This window comes from Pelobates fuscus, chromosome 12, assembly GCF_036172605.1.
Source record: "Pelobates fuscus isolate aPelFus1 chromosome 12, aPelFus1.pri, whole genome shotgun sequence".
NCBI lineage: Eukaryota > Metazoa > Chordata > Amphibia > Anura > Pelobatidae > Pelobates > Pelobates fuscus.
This window is the reverse complement of record NC_086328.1, coordinates 18,810,328-18,831,795: the sequence shown is the minus strand read 5'-3', so window position 1 is coordinate 18,831,795 and position 21,468 is coordinate 18,810,328. Positions and strand designations below refer to the sequence as shown.

Genomic DNA, 21,468 nt, shown 5'->3' with positions numbered 1-21,468 from the left:
CTTCAAATACAATTTATGTCATCGTCTCAGCACACGAGGCGCGCATCGCACTCTGATAAATGACCCCCATACAGAAAACTGCCTTCAATGCAGGTTACCTGTCATTTTTCCATCAGGTAATAACTGATTGTTGACCTTCCTGGGGCACATTACTCTCCTAATCAGATCCTGAAATCTGTGTAACAACACTTCATTTATTTGATAGACAAAAGAACAATTGCAGTTGAAGTAATGTGATTTCTAAATAGACATTGCCTGTCAAAAAATAAATGCGTTAGAAGTAAAATGTAGCTCAAGGAGACAATTAGCAAACAGAGGTGACACTCTTAACAGGTGCACCCATTATTCCCAAAGCTTGTGGCAATATATTCACATCTTTAGGCTGACGGCGAATCATGTGACAGTTTGGTGTGTTATCTGACTGATGGTCTGAATCTGCAGTTGTAGCTCCGTTTCCAAATGCATCGCAAATTATATGGTAGCTGTTAAAATGCAGATTTTATTTTATATATATTTTTTTTATTTTCACGATGAAACAATGCTTTGCAATACTCTCTCCCGTTTCCATAAAGTGATGCAGACTGTGTGAACAGGCTGTTTGCAAGGGCTGTTAAGGCTTTGACAGATCACACAACCTGCCTGATGATCTCTCTCTCCCCAGCCAGTCAGTAGCAAGAGCTGAAAGGGTTAAACACATATTGACAATTGTTTTACCTGGTAGAATAGAACTCTCCCCCCAAAAATTCCAACATATTACACAGCGCTGTACAATTAGAGGTCAAAACATACACAGAACTTTATTATGACAGGGACGAGACACAATGATGGTCTGTTATTATCATATAGTCTTAATGAAGTGGGATATAATTACACAAGAGGTACAGCACAGAGTATCCAGTGAGGAGACTAATTGATGTTGATTAATTGTATGACCTGATACTTGTAGAGAAGAGGGCGGGACTGGATATGCGCAGTCAATGATAGTGTGAGACTGGTGGAGGGTAGAGTATAGCACAGCCTAGTTAATTTGTATGACCTGATACTTGTAGAGAAGAGGGCGGGACTGGATATGCGCAGTCAATGATAGTGTGAGACTGGTGGAGGGTAGAGTATAGCACAGCCTAGTTAATTTGTATGACCTGATACTTGTAGAGAAGAGGGCGGGACTGGATATGCGCAGTCAATGATAGTGTGAGACTGGTGGAGGGTAGAGTATAGCACAGCCTAGTTAATTTGGCCTTTGAAGTATATCGAGATGAACCAATTTTATAGGTTAAAATCCTTGTCCCATTTAAGCACGCTTTTGTGAAGTTTCCAGCACTCAAAATAATCAGAGTTTAATCAACAATAACAATTCAAACATATAAATACTTGCTTTTAATGGCATAAACAATTGTCAAAAATAGGGTTTGGTAAAGATATATTTAGAGGTAGACCAATAATGTTGTGAACAATAAAACACAGAAAGCATTTTTAATGGCTAAAACTTGTTGGCATCTGTTGGTCACCTCTGTCAGGAGTATCTCTAACTATAAACCCCCTCTGTCACATCACAGACAGGAGTATCCGCTTAACCAGGCGCCCTCTGTCACATCACAGACGGGAGTATCCGCTTAACCAGGCGCCCTCTGTCACATCACAGACAGGAGTATCCGCTTAACCAGGCGCCCTCTGTCACATCACAGACAGGAGTATCCGCTTATCCAGGCGCCCCCGTCACCATCACAGGCAGGAGTATCCACGTCACTATGCTCCATCTGTCACCATCACAGGCAGGAGTATCTGTGCCACTAGGCATCCTCTGTCACCATCACAGACAGGAGTACCTCTACAACTAGGCCTACTCTGTCACCATCACAGCCTGGAGTATCCATGTCACCAGATGCCCTCTGTCACCATCACAGACAGGCCTACCTCTAGAACCAGGCCTCCATTGTCACATTAAAGGCAGGAGTATCTGTGTCACCGGTCCCCCTCTGTCACCATCACAGCCTGTAATATCTGTGCCACTAGGCACCCTCTGTCACCATCACAGACTGCAGTATCCATGTCACCATGCTCCATCTGTCACCATCACAGGCAGGAGTATCCACGTCACCATGCTCCATCTGTCACCATCACAGACAGGAGTATCCATGTCACCAGACGCCCTCTGTCACCCTCACAGCCCGGAGTATCTGTGCCACTAGGCACCCTCTGTCACCATCACAGACTGCAGTATCCATGTCACCATGCTCCATCTGTCACCATCACAGGCAGGAGTATCCACGTCACCATGCTCCATCTGTCACCATCACAGACAGGAGTATCCATGTCACCAGACGCCCTCTGTCACCCTCACAGCCCGGAGTATCTGTGCCACTAGGCACCCTCTGTCACCATCACAGGCAGGAGTATTTCTAATGCAGGATGGAGTATATCTTCTGTCACCATCAGGGACAGAAACATCTCCATCACAGTCAAGAGTATCTACCACCAGCCCCCTCTGTAACCAACACAGTATTGTTTACAAAAACGCCCATTGTCTTTGAATTAAAAACGAAGCATGTTCATGGTTAATCCAATCTGCGTCTCTTTAAATGAATCTATAGCTTTGCCTTTCCCATAATTACCTCCGTACGTATGCACAGCATGAATATAGGGTGTACTGTAAAATGGAAAATAATTACTGCTGATTTGAATCTTGCAAAATGTGATTGAAATTAAGATGAGTAAATGAAGTCAACCGCAAATCTTGTAATTTACATGTCGGAAGAGAGGGAATATAAACTTACTTGATCATTGAAGGACCTGTTTATCAGGCGCACTATATTAACGCACAATCTCCGATTATTTTTGGCACTGTACGACATTGGGACAATTTAGTATATTTCCTTGCTTTTTCCTGAATGCTTAAATTTACAGTCGAACTGTAACAATATAACACTGGCAAAATGGATTGATTTGAAAATGTATAAATAAACAAAATGACATACGATTATTTAAAATCCAATTTTATCTGGAGGGAGCCTTATTATTTCAAAATACTCCTATTTATCGGTGGCATCTTTAAACTGCCACTTGCTAAAAAAAATAAATCCTGAGCACTTATTTAGCTACAACTGCTATTATCCTCAGTCAGTCTGTGCACTAGCTTATGGTAGTAATAATTTGGTAACAGGAAGAGCGCTATCTTTTGGCACCTCACAGTAAACTTCACCTGTAACTGCCACCAATGAATCGTACCCGTTCATGACATGCCACTGATTTAAAAGAAAGAAAACATGCCGATTACAACTTAAGGGTTACTCCAAGCACCATAACCACTACAGGTCCCTCTAGTGATTATGGTGCCAAGAGTACCCTGCCCGGGGTTTCCTAATTGGGCAACATGTTTAGTAAAGGTTTGCCCCTTTAACTGGGTCCCTACTCTGCTCTAATGTTCCCCGGTGGTCTAATGATGCACTTACGGCTCCTGCAGAGCTGCAGAAACTGTGTGGGTCGACATTCGTTGGCTGAGTGTGTCAGCTGACTGGCAACGAAAGAAGTTCTGGGCAGGCGGGTGACACTACTATGATGTTGCCGGGGGTGGAGTTGCACCTTTGGCAGCAAAGGGATTAAACTCTGCATGTGCAGCATTTCAAAGCAGAATGCTGCAGATAAAGGCTCCAGGCACCATAACCACTTCAAATTTAAAGAATGATCATGGTGCTTGGCGTAAACCTTTAATATTTGCTCTGATGCGAGGCAAGGCTTGTGTTTTTTTATTTGTGGTGTGACATAATCATATATGCCCAAATAACAGGACATCTTTAATCCTATAAAGGCTAGTTTATTAATGGTGTGGATGGGCAAAAATGCAGGTTTATTAAATGGGGAATTGTAGAAAATGGACTTTGAGAATTTCCCGTTTTAGGCCAAAATAGTTCAAATAGAAAGAGCTTCTGCAGCAGCTGCTACCTTTTTTTTTTATTTGATAAGTTGGCAGTCTGTGGGCCCAATGGCTCAGATAATTAAAATTGGACTAGCCATTAAACTCATATTCTCAGGTTTGTTTGTTTTTAGAGTATATTGAGTATAAATGTAATGAGGCTATGCAGGCTCCCACATGGTAGGTGTCATATGTACTAAGGTTTCATCTGGCAGTTTTTTTTTTTGTTTTTTTTTGGTGTGTGTTTTTTTTTTTTAATAAAGTCTTTTTTGCACCAAACACCCTGCTGTACAGATGTAATGACTTTTTTTTTAGGTTTCCACTGCATAAAGCTTCTATTTGATCTACAGCAACCAGAAATGTCTGCTATGCTCATCAAGAGAGTACTGTGATTATCTGAGTGACTTCCTGGTCTGGTAACAGCTCACTGCAGAAGCTGTATAGCATGACGATTTGCAGCAAATGCAGCATCTTCAAATGTGAAATTCTCGTAGTTTTTTTCATTTGTTATTTTTGAATATATGTTATGGATTTATCTATATAGTAGGTTTAAAGAGTGTATCAACTCCAGCTTTAAGTGTCCCCTTAAGGCTTCTCCTTCTTTCAACATTTTTTCTTTTATAAAAAAACAAAAAACAGAGATTTATTAATTGAACAGAGTATTGTCAGTGGTTGATATCTCACTAACAAAATGTGTTGAGAAGAAAACATGTATAGCAATAAAAATATTTTTATAATAAATACTTTTCTCCCCAAGCAGGCTTACAGTTCTTTAATGCATTCTCTTGCTTAACCAATTCGGGAACTAGTGAACAGAAATGATCATTGACTGTGAAACTGAAAATAAATTATGCTGAAAGTGAAAAAAACATTGATGTTCCCAGCACTCTACAGGTAGCGTTCCACGTTGGAGTCACCCTGACACTAAGACACCTCTCCATGAACCGGTCACCACGGCCAAAGCTGTAGTGGACATCCAGCAGTCTCTGGGGTCAGTCACACAGAGTATTTTATGCCTTGGGAGGTGCGTGTGCCACCTCTGACTGCTCTGGATCTGTTAGTTAATGCCAGCTTGTCTCCCACTTGTCTCTTTTTAATCCTTTCTTTTTTGTTCTGAACGTGCAGTTGTGAAACATGCCAGGTGCTTCTAATAGTGACTCTGATTAGTCAATTATTGCTCCTGTTGTTTTTAGCCGTCTCGCTGCTGGAAAGAGATCTCTGCGTGGCATAGAAATGTGATGCAGGCCACTTGCACAATGCTCCATAGATTTGCAAAAACAGCACCTGGCTTACCCGTAGATTAACCATTGGGCTTCCAGACAGACTTGCCAAGCACCGAAGCAAGATATGTTACTGTGCATGTTCTCCTTAAAGGGTTAACACTAACACAGCTTTCACCTGACTTGCTTTGTTTTTGGGACAGAAAAGAATAAAGTCCCCAGCAGTGGTAAAGGATTTATTTTTGGATCTATCAAAATTTCCAGATTTATGGCAGCTTTCATTTTTGACACAAGAGTCAGTGTTACAGCACATTTACATAAATATTCATTCCGTTTAGTGCATGACATACTTACATTTGCGTTATGTTGTTTCTTGAGCCTTTTCTGCTCAATATACCTGTCGTCATCATCAGGTGGTTCTGAGTTTAGCATAGAGATAGGGAGATTTAGATTGAAACAAGAGATTAGGCTGGAGCTAAATAGAGATTTAGCCTGGAGCTAGATAGAGATTTAGCCTGGAGCTAGATAGAGATTTAGCCTGGAGCTAGATAGAGATTTAGCCTCGTGCTAGATAGAGATTTAGCCTGGCGCTAGATAGAGATTTAGCCTGGAGCTAGATAGAGATTTAGCCTGAAGCTAGATAGAGATTTAGCCTTGTGCTAGATAGAGATTTAGCCTGGAGCTAGATAGAGATTTAGCCTGGAGCTAGATAGAGATTTAGCCTGGAGCTAGATAGAGATTTAGCCTTGTGCTAGATAGAGATTTAGCCTGGAGCTAGATAGAGATTTAGCCTGGCGCTAGATAGAGATTTAGCCTGGAGCTAGATAGAGATTTAGCCTTGTGCTAGATAGAGATTTAGCCTGGAGCTAGATAGAGATTTAGCCTGGAGCTAGATAGAGATTTAGCCTGGAGCTAGATAGAGATTTAGCCTGGAGCTAGATAGAGATTTAGCCTGGAGCTAGATAGAGATTTAGCCTGGAGCTAGATAGAGATTGAGCCTGGAGCTAGATAGAGATTTAGCCTCGAGCTAGATAGAGATGTATCCTCGAGCTAGATAGAGATTTAGCCTAGAGCTAGATAGAGATTTAGCCTGGAGCTAGATAGAGATTTAGCCTGGAGCTAGATAGAGATTTAGCCTGGACCTAGATAGAGATTTAGCCTGGAGCTAGATAGAGATTTAGCCTGGAGCTAGATAGAGATTTAGCCTGGACCTAGATAGAGATTTAGCCTGGAGCTGGATAGAGATTTAGCCTAGAGCTAGATAGAGATTTAGCCTGGAGCTAGATAGAGATTTAGCGTGGAGCTAGATAGAGATTTAGCCTGGACCTAGATAGAGATTTAGCCTGGAGCTGGATAGAGATTTAGCCTAGAGCTAGATAGAGATTTAGCCTGGAGCTAGATAGAGATTTAGCGTGGAGCTAGATAGAGATTTAGCCTGGACCTAGATAGAGATTTAGCCTGGACCTATATACCCTATATAGGGATTCAGCTGAGATCAAGAGTCAGGGGATCCAGCATGGACCAAAGATACATTGAGCCAGAAGTTCAATCCTAAATCAGAGTGAGATTGACTCTAGAGCTTGGATCAAAAGAGAAATCCATTCCAGATCCCCAGTGTGGAACTAGAGCCAAATCCAAACTGAAGCTAAGACCTATAACTAAATAGATCACCTGCCTGGAACCAGGGAGCAATTCACTCTGGGATTTGGGAATGGACCTAGAACGAAATTAAGTCTAGAACTACAGAGATTGAATCTGGCGCTAAAGCTTGAAGTCACAGAAAGTAGCAGCTTGGAACAAGTAATAGATTTAGAGAGCTAGACGCTAGAGTTTAAGATAATATTAGGCAGCCCTACTACTTTATTACAAGGTTCACATTTTAGATAATGTAAAAACTGTGTTACCTCCCTCTTTGCTCCAGTGCTGGTCATCATCAAGCTGAAATACAAATTTTGTTGTCATTCCTCAAGGATCTTTAATTAATGTCATCTCATTCTGCATTGCACAAAATACATGGACGGCTCAATATGCTCAGGACTCCTGCACAGCATTCACAGGAATGGAGAACAGGGTGGACTCTGCATGTTGAGGCGTTACATGTGTTCCGCAGTATCCTTTTAGAAACAGGTGCCTGGTATTGACCAGGCTGCTGTCTATACGGTTTTGGGTGTTTTACCATTCTGTGGTTATGTTTGCATTCTACTGCCATTTTTAGAACCGTCCTTCAATTACAAATACACGGTACTTACCATTCTTATCCACCACACATGCAATATCCTTTTACTATATTTTGGAAGCCTGCTTTAGCCCATATTCGAAGTAAATATTATAATTCCGTTTTCAATAATAAAAAAAATAAAATGGATGTGAAGGGGTTAATGCTACTATACAGATGTAAATATATGGATAAAAATATAATTTCTTTTTTTTCAAGCATTTTTCAAGCATTCTAACATTTACCCAAATACTTGCTTTGGAAATAAGAAACAGGGGGGAGAAGGGAGGTATAGACAATTTGCCGGGCCCTAGTTGAAACAGGTTTAATTTTAAGTTTTATAGCACATTCATAGAATAAAGTTTTGTTTAATAGAAGCAGAGACAGGTAATGATAAAAATCTGAATAATGAATGTTTGGTGAATTCTGAAAGACAGATGTATTGTGTGTGCCTTCTGAATTCCTCTTTGTGCCTTTTAGTACGTACCATTTTGTAGCTGCTGTGGGAATATAGCCAATATTATCTAAAGCTTCTTCATCTGTGGGCAAAAATACAAATGGATTATGGATACTGATGTTACATTATGCGCTGCCAGTATATAGCCCTGGTCTACAATAGTTATATTTATAGTATTCTATTATAACTGCTATTGTATAATCTCATCTGCAGCTAGTGCTAATATTATTAAGATGCACAAACAATGTAACACGCACAAAGAAAATAAGAAAAGCAATGATATCTTATCGTAGACTAAACCTGCAGATTGTAGCATCAAAGCATATATTTTGAATGTTATATGTGTGCTATACGCGCATGTTGTATTATGTGTTAGTGCCTATGCATAATTAGAATGTATGCCATCTATAATTACTGCCGACTGATGTTTTTCTGTAATATTAGCATTTTATTTACGTGTTTTCGAACCACAGCTTCAGACACCTGACACTTCTGATTTTCTGGTTACAACTCACATTTTGCTCAGGCAGCAAAGCACAATAATCTGTATTATTATTATTGTTCAGACTTAGAGAAAATAAGCAATCACATGGATAATATACTGTAAAGGAAATACTTATTACATTTCTTCAGTCGGATGTCACAGTGCTGTATTTTAGATTTTCACCTGTCTTTTTGGAAGGGTGGAGACAATCTAAATGCGGAGTTCTTAAAGATAGCTGCCTTGTTTATGAAAAAGCAGTACTTGCGAATGTTCATGCTGACTGTAAGCAAGGGTATAGCAGATGTTTGGGGTGTGCACATCTAAAAACAGCATCCACTGATTAAAAGTAGCTCTTTAGTATTTGACATAGTTGCATTTTTTTTTTTTTTTTTGGGTTCATGTATTTTATTCATTAACCTTTGCATTGCCGGAGAGGCAGGGGAGATGCTGCACTTTATAAGGCGTCAATTTAGGTTTTTGCAGAATTGAACAATCTCTGTCAAAAAAAACTGTAGGTGCCTATTGCAAACAATAGCATTGATTTAAAAACTTGGCCAACAAAACAGCCTCTGAAAGATCTATTATTCGGAACGCTAGCAATGCTTCCTTCTCTGAGCAGATTTTACATGGACGGAGTGATGCAGAAGTAATAAAAACAAAACGGCAGAAGTGATCTAAAGGTCCATGGGAGAACTGGCAGCATCAAGCGGTCCATACCCATTTAACTTAACCCGGCAGGTACCGGATGAGGACTCGGGCTTAAAAATGAATATTTGTCTTAATCTGTCCAGGTTTGGATGGGACGTGCCATCTTTATGGTAAAAAAATATTGAAACAGCAACTTGCTTTTTTTTTATTTTTTATTTTTTAATAATAATTAACGCCGTGGTCAATTATATATTCAGGAGGCCTGGAAAGAGTAAACCATTTTTAATTAATAATTTTGAGAATAAAGGAGGAGTAAGCAGAATTATGATATCAGTTTAGAAATTCTCAAACCCAGCCACGGAGTTTTAATGAGTATGTTTGGGCCTTTATTTATGGAGTCCATTATGCCAGGTTTCTACACAAATTGAAATCTCTCTTGTGGTATAAAATAGGTTGACGTTCATAAATGGATCAGTCTATAAATGACTTCAATTTTATATTTCTGTTACTGAAAATAAGAGGGCCGCCTTATACTTCTGTGGTAATTTGGGCTGTTTCTTATTTTATCATACATGGCATTAGCATCTTATATTTTATTTAGTTTATTTTTGCTACTGCAGGCTGGCATATATGTGACTTGGATTTGTGTTTGTTTGCATATTTGGTATCTGCAATGTGCAAAAGAACATTTTATTATCTTTCATAATTTATGGCTAATTATCCACATAATTATCATAACCCCCTTTCCATCCACACCACTTCATTGATAATGTATTTAATTTATAAAGCTCCAACAGGAATTAACAACAAGTAAAAGACAGAACAATAAAATAGACCATGGTTCAAAAGAAAATGAGCATCATGGCATCAGTCTGGGAGCCAGGAATATGTGAGGGTAACAGGGACAGTACTAGGATACTATAATAGATCAGTCTAGGAGCTAGGAATCTGTGAGGGTAACAGGGACAGCACTAGAATACTATAATAGATCAGTCTGGGAACCAGGAATCTGTGAGGGTAACAGGGACAGCACTAAAGTACTATAATAGATCAGTCTGGGAGCCATGAATCTGTGAGGGTAACAGGGACAGCACTAGGATACTATAATAGATCAGTCTGGGAGCCAGGAATCTGTGAGGGTAACAGGGACAGCACAAGGATACTATAATAGATCAGTCTGGGAGCCAGGAATCTGTGAGGGTAACAGGGACATCACTAAAGTACTATAATAGATCAGTCTGGGAGCTAGGAATCTGTGAGGGTAACATGGACAGCACAAGGATACTATAATAGATCAGTCTGGGAGCCAGGAATCTGTGAGGGTAACAGGGACATCACTAAAGTACTATAATAGATCAGTCTGGGAGCTAGGAATCTGTGAGGGTAACAGGGACAGCACAAGGATACTATAATAGATCAGTCAGGGAGGTAGGAATCTGTGAGGGTAACAGGGACAGCACTAGGATACTATAATAGATCAGTCAGGGAGGTAGGCATCTGTGAGGGTAACAGGGACAGCACTAGGATACTATAATAGATCAGTCTGGGACCCAGGCATCTGTGAGGGTAACAGGGACAGCACTAGGATACTATAATAGATCAGTCTGGGAGCCAGGAATCTGTGAGGGTAACAGGGACAGCACAAGGATACTATAATAGATCAGTCTGGGAGCCAGGAATCTGTGAGGGTAACAGGGACAGCACTAGGATACTATAATAGATCAGTCTGGGACCCAGGCATCTGTGAGGGTAACAGGGACAGCACTGGGATACTATAATAGATCCGTCTGGGAGCCAGGAATCTGTGAGGGTAACAGGGACAACACTAGGATACTATAATAGATCAGTCTGGGAGCTAGGAATCTGTGAGGGTAACAGGGCATCACTAAAGTACTATAATAGATCAGTCTGGGAGCTAGGAATCTGTGAGGGTAACAGGGACAGCACAAGGATACTATAATAGATCAGTCAGGGAGGTAGGAATCTGTGAGGGTAACAGGGACAGCACTAGGATACTATAATAGATCAGTCAGGGAGGTAGGAATCTGTGAGGGTAACAGGGACAGCACTAGGATACTATAATAGATCAGTCTGGGACCCAGGCATCTGTAAGGGTAACAGGGACAGCACTGGGATACTATAATAGATCCGTCTGGGAGCCAGGAATCTGTGAGGGTAACAGGGACAACACTAGGATACTATAATAGATCAGTCTGGGAGCCAGGAATCTGTGAGGGTAACAGTGACAGCAGTATGATACTATAATAGATCAGCCTAGGAGTTAGGAATCTGTGAGGGTAACAGGGACAGCACTAAAGTACTATAATAGATCAATCTGGGAGCTAGGAATCGGTGAGGGTAACAGGGACAGCACTAGGATACTATAATAGATCAGTCTGGGAGCCAGGAATCTGTGAGGGTAACAGGGACAGCACTAAAGTACTATAATAGATCAGTCTGGGAGCCAGGAATCTGTGAGGGTAACAGAGACAGCACTAGGATACTATAATAGATCAGTCTGGGAGCCAGGAATCTGTGAGGGTAACAGAGACAGCACTAGGGTACTATAATAGATCAGTCTGGGAGCCAGGAATCTGTGAGGGTAACAGAGACAGCACTAGGATACTATAATAGATCAGTCTTGGAGCCAGGAATCTGTGAGGCTAACAGGGACAGCACTAGGATACTATAATAGATCAGTCTGGGAGCCAGGAATCTGTGAGGGTAACAGGGACAGCACTAGGATACTATAATAGATCAGTCTGGGAGCTAGGAATCTGTGAGGGTAACAGGGACAGAACTAGGATACTATAATAGATCAGTCTTGGAGCCAGGAATCTGTGCGGGTAACAGGGACAGCACTAGGATACTATAATAGATCAGTCTGGGAGCTAGGAATCTGTGAGGGTAACAGAGACAGCACTAGGATACTATAATAGATTAGTCTGGGAGCCAGGCATCTGTGAGGGTAACATGGGCAGCACGAGGATACTATAATAGATCAGTCTGGGAGCCAGGAATCTGTGAGGGTAACAGAGACAGCACGAGGATACTATAATAGATCAGTCTGGGAGCCAGGAATCTGTGAGGGTAACAGGGACAGCACTAAAGTACTATAATAGATCAGTCTGGGAGCCAGGATTCTGTGAGGGTAACAGGGACAGCACTAAAGTACTATAATAGATCAGTCTGGGAGCCAGGAATCTGTGAGGGTAACAGAGACAGCACTAGGATACTATAATAGATCAGCCTAGGAGTCAGGAATCTGTGAGGGTAACAGAGACAGCACTAAGATACTCTAATAGATCAGTCATGGAGGTAGGAATCTGTGAGGGTAACAGAGACAGCACTAGGATACTATAATAGATCAGTCTGGGAGCCAGGAATCTGTGAGGGTAACAGAGACAGCACGAGGATACTATAATAGATCAGTCTGGGAGCCAGGAATCTGTGAGGGTAACAGGGACAGCACTAGGATACTATAATAGATCAGCCTAGGAGTCAGGAATATGTGAGGGTAACAGGGACAGCACTAGGATACTATAATAGATCAGTCTTGGATCCAGGAATCTGTGAGGGTAACAGGGACAGCACTAGGATACTATAATAGATCAGTCTGGGAGCCAGGAATCTGTGAGGGTAACAGGGACAGCACTAAAGTACTATAATAGATCAGTCTGGGAGCCAGGATTCTGTGAGGGTAACAGGGACAGCACTAAAGTACTATAATAGATCAGTCTGGGAGCCAGGAATCTGTGAGGGTAACAGAGACAGCACTAGGATACTATAATAGATCAGCCTAGGAGTCAGGAATCTGTGAGGGTAACAGAGACAGCACTAAGATACTCTAATAGTTCAGTCAGGGAAGTAGGAATCTGTGAGGGTAACAGAGACAGCACTAGGATACTATAATAGATCAGTCTGGGAGCCAGGAATCTGTGAGGGTAACAGAGACAGCACGAGGATACTATAATAGATCAGTCTGGGAGCCACGAATCTGTGAGGGTAACAGGGACAGCACTAGGATACTATAATAGATCAGCCTAGGAGTCAGGAATCTGTGAGGGTAACAGGGACAGCACTAGGATACTATAATAGATCAGCCTAGGAGTCAGGAATATGTGAGGGTAACAGGGACAGCACTAGGATACTATAATAGATCAGTCTTGGATCCAGGAATCTGTGAGGGTAACAGGGACAGCACTAGGATACTATAATAGATCAGTCTGGGAGCCAGGAATCTGTGAGGGTAACAGGGACAGCACTAAAGTACTATAATAGATCAGTCTGGGAGCCAGGATTCTGTGAGGGTAACAGGGACAGCACTAAAGTACTATAATAGATCAGTCTGGGAGCCAGGAATCTGTGAGGGTAACAGAGACAGCACTAGGATACTATAATAGATCAGCCTAGGAGTCAGGAATCTGTGAGGGTAACAGAGACAGCACTAAGATACTCTAATAGTTCAGTCAGGGAAGTAGGAATCTGTGAGGGTAACAGAGACAGCACTAGGATACTATAATAGATCAGTCTGGGAGCCAGGAATCTGTGAGGGTAACAGAGACAGCACGAGGATACTATAATAGATCAGTCTGGGAGCCACGAATCTGTGAGGGTAACAGGGACAGCACTAGGATACTATAATAGATCAGCCTAGGAGTCAGGAATATGTGAGGGTAACAGGGACAGCACTAGGATACTATAATAGATCAGTCTTGGATCCAGGAATCTGTGAGGGTAACAGGGACAGCACTAGGATACTATAATAGATCAGTCTGGGAGCCAGGAATCTGTGAGGGTACCAGGGACAGCACTAGGATACTATAATAGATCAGTCTGGGAGCCAGGAATCTGTGAGGGTAACAGGGACAGCACTAGGATACTATCCCCTTTCTATAATTGTAAAGCACTGCAGAATATGTTGGCGATGGATAAATGCAAAAAAATAATGACATCAGTCTGTGAACTAGTAATAGGTGAGGGTAACAGGTAGGGCACCAGCAGAATATCATGCCTTCACTCATAAACATGGGAAATTGTAACAGGACCCAACCTAGCATGCTATCGCAATTTCAGGGACAGCACTGCAATACTATCACCACTTCACTCTATAAGTATAGGAATTTCTCTAGGCCCTGTGCAAGCTTAGTAGATTAATATTAATGATTAACCCTGTCCAGTTTATAATTGAAATCGTTTAGTTACTGGCATATTTTATAGTGTTAATCATGAGTATTGTTTTTAGCCAAGGAATATTTGCATAATGATTATGAACCCTGTATCTATGATAATTATGAAAATATTTTTTTTTTTTTTTTTTTGTTCGTTTGAGGGGTGCTCATTTTTTAAATTTGTCCGTGGTCAGGCGACTGTGTATTAAAACCTAAAACAACCTTTAGTACAGAGGTTTTTCCATCGAGTTGCCTTATTGTTTTAACAAATAGTCTTGTTCCTCCTTGAGGGTTAATAGTCAGTGCAGAGTTTTTAACAAAAGATTCGAGCTTATTATGCTGAAAACTTTTTTTTTTTCTTAACTGTCATTGAAGCGGTGCTAATTATTACCCTAGTGTAAATGAGGTCATTTCCTATTAGGAGAACAAAATGCTTGGGCTCGCCTTGCCAATTCATACCATCTATTTTTCACACATCCTCAGCCTCTCTGAATTTCCCTTTTAATTTTGATAAAATCCATTCATTTATATTAGAAAAGTGTAACCCAGCGCAGTAATACATGTCCATTATATTCCAGATGAGCTTTTGTAATGTGTGGGTTGTTTGAATACCATGTGTTAGCTATAGAACAATTAGCCAGCTGACTACATCTTTAAAACAATCAGATACTTTTATTTTACTGAAGAAGAAAAAAAAAAAAAGAAAGAAAAAAAAAGCAAAATAAAATTTCTACCAAGTGTAATATTAAACTGGAGATCGGAAGGAACATAAGACGCCTCCCAAGTTATACTTAGTGCCATTGCTAAGTAAAGGACAAGCACGTGTAATATTTTGCCCTTATGTGTTTTTATCTTTTTGTTGTTGTTTTTTTTTTTCTCAACCAAAAAAAAAAAACGGAAAAAGATTTAAGGAATACTGTAACAAACAAAGGGTAATTGTTTGAGCCCAGATGTTGCTTTTGCACAACAAGCAGGTTACAATGTTCCCACAGTGCTGATGAGCCCAATCAGTGAAATGATTAAAAATTGATTTTGTCCCTGTAATTACAGTATGTAAACTACTTAGCTTGGATTGCAAAGGAAGTGATTTTCTAATTACGTATATACTCTGGTGTCTAATGATTGGTTTTTTGAAGTAATGAAGAGAGTCCTAACGACTCCTCGGTGCTCTGTTGTTTAAGAAAGACCATCTTTAGAGTAAGCAGACAGCAGACAAAGAGTTTCAATTGAATTTTCAACACTGTTAATGTGCAGGAAGATGTGTTTATTAAAGGGATAGTAACATATATTAGCAGAATTACGTCGTTCCTCACCTTTCATTTGTGTTTTTTTTTGTCTTATATAGGTGTATGGTATAGGTGTGTATAGCACTGGGAGCTAGGGCTGGTGTCCAAAGGCATATCAATGTCCCTACTAAAACGTGGATTCTGTACCCCTGAGTATATATATAATGAATGTGGGGTTTCGTAAAAAGAGCAATTCTTGAGCAATGTACTGAAAATGGGAGCAGAAACATTCCATTGGTTTCCATGGGCATTGCAGCAGTTAAGGAACTTTAACTCAGAACTGCTCTATATACAGAATATTAAATGGGTTCTATACAAGCCAATGGTTTATTTACATTTTCTGGGGGTTTCTTAACCAAAGAGCTTTTTCAATGTTGCTGGGCCTGCTTGTAAAAAAAAACTAAAACTAGGAAGGATTGTGAATTTAATGTAAGTCTGACTTTTGTATCATGGAAAGCTAGTTCTTAGTTGGGGGTTGAGCTTTATTCATCTAGAGATTTTGTTGTGGATATGTACAGTCTATGGTCAGGGTCACTTGGTCATATATAAGTGATGTAGATAAAGGGAAACGTAAGTCAGTGGTCCTGCGTGCCGATGGGTCTGGAAGAAGAGCTGGTGTGTTTACTCAAGGCTCTCTACAACCCCAGGTCAATTAGGCATAAATTGCGCTAATCATGGGACTGGTTCACCTGTTTGAAAAAGGGGCTGCTTCCTGGGCAGTTTTAGAATTGGATAGATGCAAGCCGCCACAGCCAAGTTATAATTTATTACATTTTCATTCATTTGCTCGATTTCTGTGTCTGTTCTATAGTCTTCCATGCATGAAAAGCTATTCAGCAATCATATTTCTTCCAGTCCATCTCTGCTTTATGCCTATGGGTTCATTAAGTAAATCGAGCCTAGGGGCACCACGGATTGCGCACTCTTGGTCATTCTGATCCACATTTAGCTGTTTAGTCACACATTGACTGTGTCATTACCCTAAGAGTTACTGATTGCCGAAAGAGCCTGTGCAACATTATGAAGCAGCACCAAGTTTCATATGGGAGATTGATGATTGTTGTCTTACAGACATGGCTCTTATAAGGCAATTTATTCCGGGGCCAAGTTGAAGTGGAAGTGATCTGAGACCCATAACCAGAGTAGCATGCTGCCATAATTAGGGGCTTGAGTTATTTAACATGGTGCTTCAAGAAACCACAAATTAGCATGACTGGGCATGAAGTACACATTTGGGTATTTGCAAGCAAGTGATCAGATGAGGAATAAGACACAAATGGCTGTCGTTGCACAGAGAAACAGACACTCTACGGCTTTCCTTACCAAATCATTTACCAGGGATTCCAAATTCAATGAGATCCAGTAGAATTACCCGAGGAGCAAGGGAATAGTTTTTTTAGTACATGGCTTTGAATGTCGTCTGTGTGTTGTATTTTTTGTTTGTTTTTTAAAGGTTGCATGAATTATGTGAACTGCTCTAAACCCCAGGTCTGCTTCATTTTAATTTTAAATGGGATCCAAGTGTAACATTTTGTGAATTCTTCACATCATTATCCAAATGCATGACTATTAATACCTTTCTTGTTGCTGTGAAATTATTGGGTTCGTTATAAATTAGAGAATAGTGTACAGTGTTTGGAGAAGGATGGGGTCTGTTTAGTTTAGCATAATCACGTAGTGAAGATGACTTCACAGTCTTGAATCTTGATCTTGATCTGTCCCTACTTAAATAAAAAAATTTGAGCACCTCTAGTAGCACCTCAGAAAGTTTCCTGTCCCATATGCACAGTCTCAGATCCCCTAAATGTTGCCTATAAAAGGATTATGGGAGATGTAGTCCAACATCTGGAATGCTGAAAGTTGCCTACCCCTGCCATAAACTATGCACGTTTTCATTGTTTCATATAAAATGGTATAAGGGGAATTAGACATCTCTCTATAGATCATTGGAGGTATTCATTACATAGGAGTGTGTGTATAGCTGTTTTAAACAAGAATCACGTGGTCTGCACTTCTCACCTCCCCTGATCTTAGCAATACAATGTATTGAGATTTATCCTCAGTGTTGTTGAAGCCAGTATGATGGGCAGGTAATATCTAACAACAGAGGGCCAGCTGTGCACAAACTATCTCTAGGGTATCTTTCATGCGCATATTGTAGGGGAATTTACTAGCACTGGATACAAGAAACGGTTTGTCTAATTCTTTTTTAATCCCACATTCTCTGAAGCAACGTGCCCACTACAGTGGAGCATAAATACACCTATCGACATCCCGAAAACTTGGGGGGGGGGGGGTCACATGGTCAAAGACTGAGATATGAAATACTATAAAGGAGTCATCAATGTTCTATTATGGAACTCTTTTCCACTTAATCTGCCAAAAATGCACGCTGCAATTTGTAAGACAGTCAGGGTTCTACTAGAGGGACATGGGATGTACTTAAACTCTTTATAGTGCTATACAGGGAGAATCGTCCTTGCATTGACTATGCCGTACGTTAGTGCTTTACAAATAAATGGTTTTCTTGGTAGGCCAGGGTGTGTGTGTATTATTGTGTGTCACACTCTTTACCATTGTGTATCAGCTGTTTCTTTGCATTTCACTAGATATGCTGGAGCATAATCCTTATTTACTGCTTACTTAGTGCCTATAACAATAACGCAGCCATGTGCAAAGTCTCCTGAGGATGAGCTGTGGGGAATGTAGAAGTCAGGCGTGCAGCAAGGGGCTTCCCTGCTGGATTCACTTAACAACCTAAACAGGTGGACAGACAAAATAGAAATTTGCCTCTCTAGGCTCTAAACTGTGATTTCCTCCGGAGTAACCAGCTCCTGCCTTCAAGTATCCCTGCCGCCCACGGTGCTGATGGTGGGGGTTCATGAGCAGAGATAATTTGCCATTCATTGATTAGTCCACCTCTGCTCATGTAACACAAGAAATGGAACTATTCGGAGGTATTTGAAGACTTGAATTATGATCCTTAGTTTACTCACTTGCAATATTTTAACTAATGTTTTATTTTGAAGGCAGTGATGAGGTTAATGGACCCTGCGAGTTATTTAGTCAGTGTGATCTAATCATAAAGCAATCCTGTTTTAGGAATAAACAAGAATATTTCACTTATAAATGGAGCATGCGATCTGTTTATTTGTTGTGTTAACATTTTAAGTGGCTCAAGGGTTTCTATGAAAATTTTCGTGAGATATTTGCACTTTAATTACATGTCTGGAGTATATATCCCAACATGCCACTGTCTTTTTCTAAGTAACTGGCTCTTCAATTCATATATAGTTTGTAGATTATGGTGCTGTCGGTTGGAGAAAGAAGGATGATATTCGTGTATTAATATGTACACATATCGATTTACCTGACTAATTACAAAATAAAAAATATTTACTGGCTCCTTATGATTTGCAGCAAAAGTTGCAATGGCTACTAGAACCCAAGACCTCAACCTGCAGGGCACGTGGTTGTTTTGGTGGGATGATGCACTACAATAATGGCAGTATATCAACTATCCAAAAATATATCCACTGCTTGAATAAATGAACCATAATTAAAGACCGCTGTAGTGGTTATAGTGCAAGGAGTTCACTAGTTTCATCTCTAGAAGAAGAGTCAAGCTATTTTTGAATACTGTGACCCTTACTTGGGTCTCCTAGTTGTTGCCTGTCAGATCTCCTCTTCAGATACAGCTATAGCGGAAATTCTTCTTCTACATTAGAGAAATATATGTTTTGCCCTATTTGGACATAATTCATTGCTAATGAGTGTCAGCTGATTATCTCAGCCTGTGGATTGTGTTCAAACACTGGCGTAAATGATCTCACTAATGTGGAAGCATGAACGTCTGTTTTTAGAATATCTGAAGAGGGGTTTTAAACTTGTTTGACTCCTAACGGAGGAATGTTCTATAGGAAAGTCATCAAGTGGTCATCATGAATTATTTTATAAATAATAACAAGTATGGGCTGAAATCATACTAGCTGAAATTGGGACCTGTAATTTAAGTTGTAATGGTGATAATAATGAACTTCAGCAGGTGAAATGTAGCACGTGGCCTTGTTACTATTAACATAATTATTATGAATTTTTCTCTGTATATTGTAAATAATTTTCTTTTTTTATTTCTTTTGCCTTTTCTAGAGTTTTTGCAAGTGGCTCTTTATATGTTCCCACCAAGCAACTTCCTTAGAACCTTGGAACTAGAACGACATCCGGCTGTCCAGGTCAGATAGTAATTATAAAGTAATTGACTACCCTTAAACACTGGGCAATAGATTTCACTCCAAGAGAAACAGACCCTGTCTTAGAATGTACATCTCTATTTTTACTTCCATCTTAAAGCTAAATTTCCATTAATCAACAAAACTAATCAACAGAACATGAACAAACTGTCAGTCTGTTAATATTATTTATTTCACAACATATAGACAGCATGTTATGCTTAATTTCTTAATCTCTCAATCCTTCGCCCACTCTTTTCCTCTACAAATGGGGGACGTTAAGTAAAACAGCATTTGACAGTAAGAATAGGCTAAATCATAAGAGCTGAAAATATCAGATTCTAGACAGAGCTGCACTCCATTGGACCACTAAATAAGAATATACAGTCCAGGTTTTAAAGGGACATTTTAACCTAATGTCCTTTGTAAAGTATTGTTCCTTATGGGGCCTCAAATATGCTTAATTCCTATGTTCTTAGACTGAAAAGTATCCAAGGCAAATTTTAATTGGTAGTTATTGAAGGCCATAAATGTCTGTTTCCAAACAGGAAGTTGTATTTGCGAAGGACACTTCCTGTTTGGGAAACGCATGGAGCATGCGTAAAACCGTGCCATGTCACAAAGCAGAATCTGATTTTAATCTTAATGTAATGATTCCCTGATAGAGCCAAGCTGTAACATAATACACACTTACCCCAGTTAGCAAGACGAAACCTAATTTAGTATCAATCTAGTAGAGCCTCTTTTTAAAGCCCCTTTTTAAATGGACTATAATTTAGATTTTAGTATTCTCTGTGCACAACAAGGGTATAAAGATGCTGACATTTTGTGATGGCATACTTTATCAGTGCGTGAAAAACTTGCTAATAACAAATCACCATGTAAAATTGTAATTTTTTTTGCATAATGTATTTTGTTCTTGTTGTCCTCCTCTTTTTATTTTTTTGCTTTCTAATTTAATGATGTACTGGCATTTTGTTAACCATCATATATGCCTTTGATATACGCTAAAATAAAGTGGATTTTTGTTCTACAACCCCCATGGGATTTGTGATGCTGAGTTGGAGTGGAGGGGTACATCCACGGATTGTGAACTGCTAATTACTCTTTAATTTAGCCATTTAACTGTCCGAGGCAGTTGAGCAGTGGGTGAGTATATGTCACCTAGTGGCCTTTATTTAAATGCTGCTTAATCAGTGTGTCCATTATTAAGCTTTTTGGACCCTTCCTCTTTCCATTGCCAGTATATATCTTTTTTTAACATGTAACATAAATCAGTTTTTGTGCCTTGCCAAAGACCTGATCTTGATGTAAACAAACGGACGTTGAGAACAGAACTAAATAGGTCCTAGAATTATTCTTATAAAACGATGTCACTTTTGTTGGGAGTAATTTCCCTTAGCCTGACATGTTAGCCTGCATGTTAAAATCCGCACTAAACATGTTTTTATTTGTGCACTAAAACTGTAATCGTCGTGTTAGCGACCTTACACCTTAAGAGATCAGTCCTATTGGGTTATGCATTGGGGGGCTGTATATCAATAGACTAAAGCTGTACTTAGCTTCATGTACAAGTGCTCAGACAGACCTGATGCGGTGAGTCCAGCATTCTGCAGAGATCTTTGACTGACACCATCCACGGTACTTCACAGCAACCGCCGCGGCCAAGTACAGCCTCCTTAATCCATGGCAGCTGGGCTCTATCAGCAGGGGGTATTTTTGTGTGGGAATCTTTCAAACAATATGGGTCTTGTTAAAAACATGGAAATGAAGTGCAGTGTACGTGTGATAGGAGCCGATTTTCTTTTAGCGATTGTCCTTCCTTATAATCCGTTTCATACCGTACAC

The 21,468-nt window shown here is 40.1% G+C and overlaps 1 protein-coding gene across 1 annotated transcript in view; it reads left to right on the top strand.

Annotated features, from left to right (window-relative positions):
• Nucleotides 1-21,468, top strand: part of ZNF536 (zinc finger protein 536) — a 456,445-nt gene that overhangs the window by 53,925 nt on the left and 381,052 nt on the right. The window contains exon 2 of the mRNA XM_063437911.1: nt 19,541-19,623. The gene's annotated coding sequence lies outside the window, so the exon portion shown is untranslated. The remainder of the gene's footprint in view (nt 1-19,540; nt 19,624-21,468) is intronic.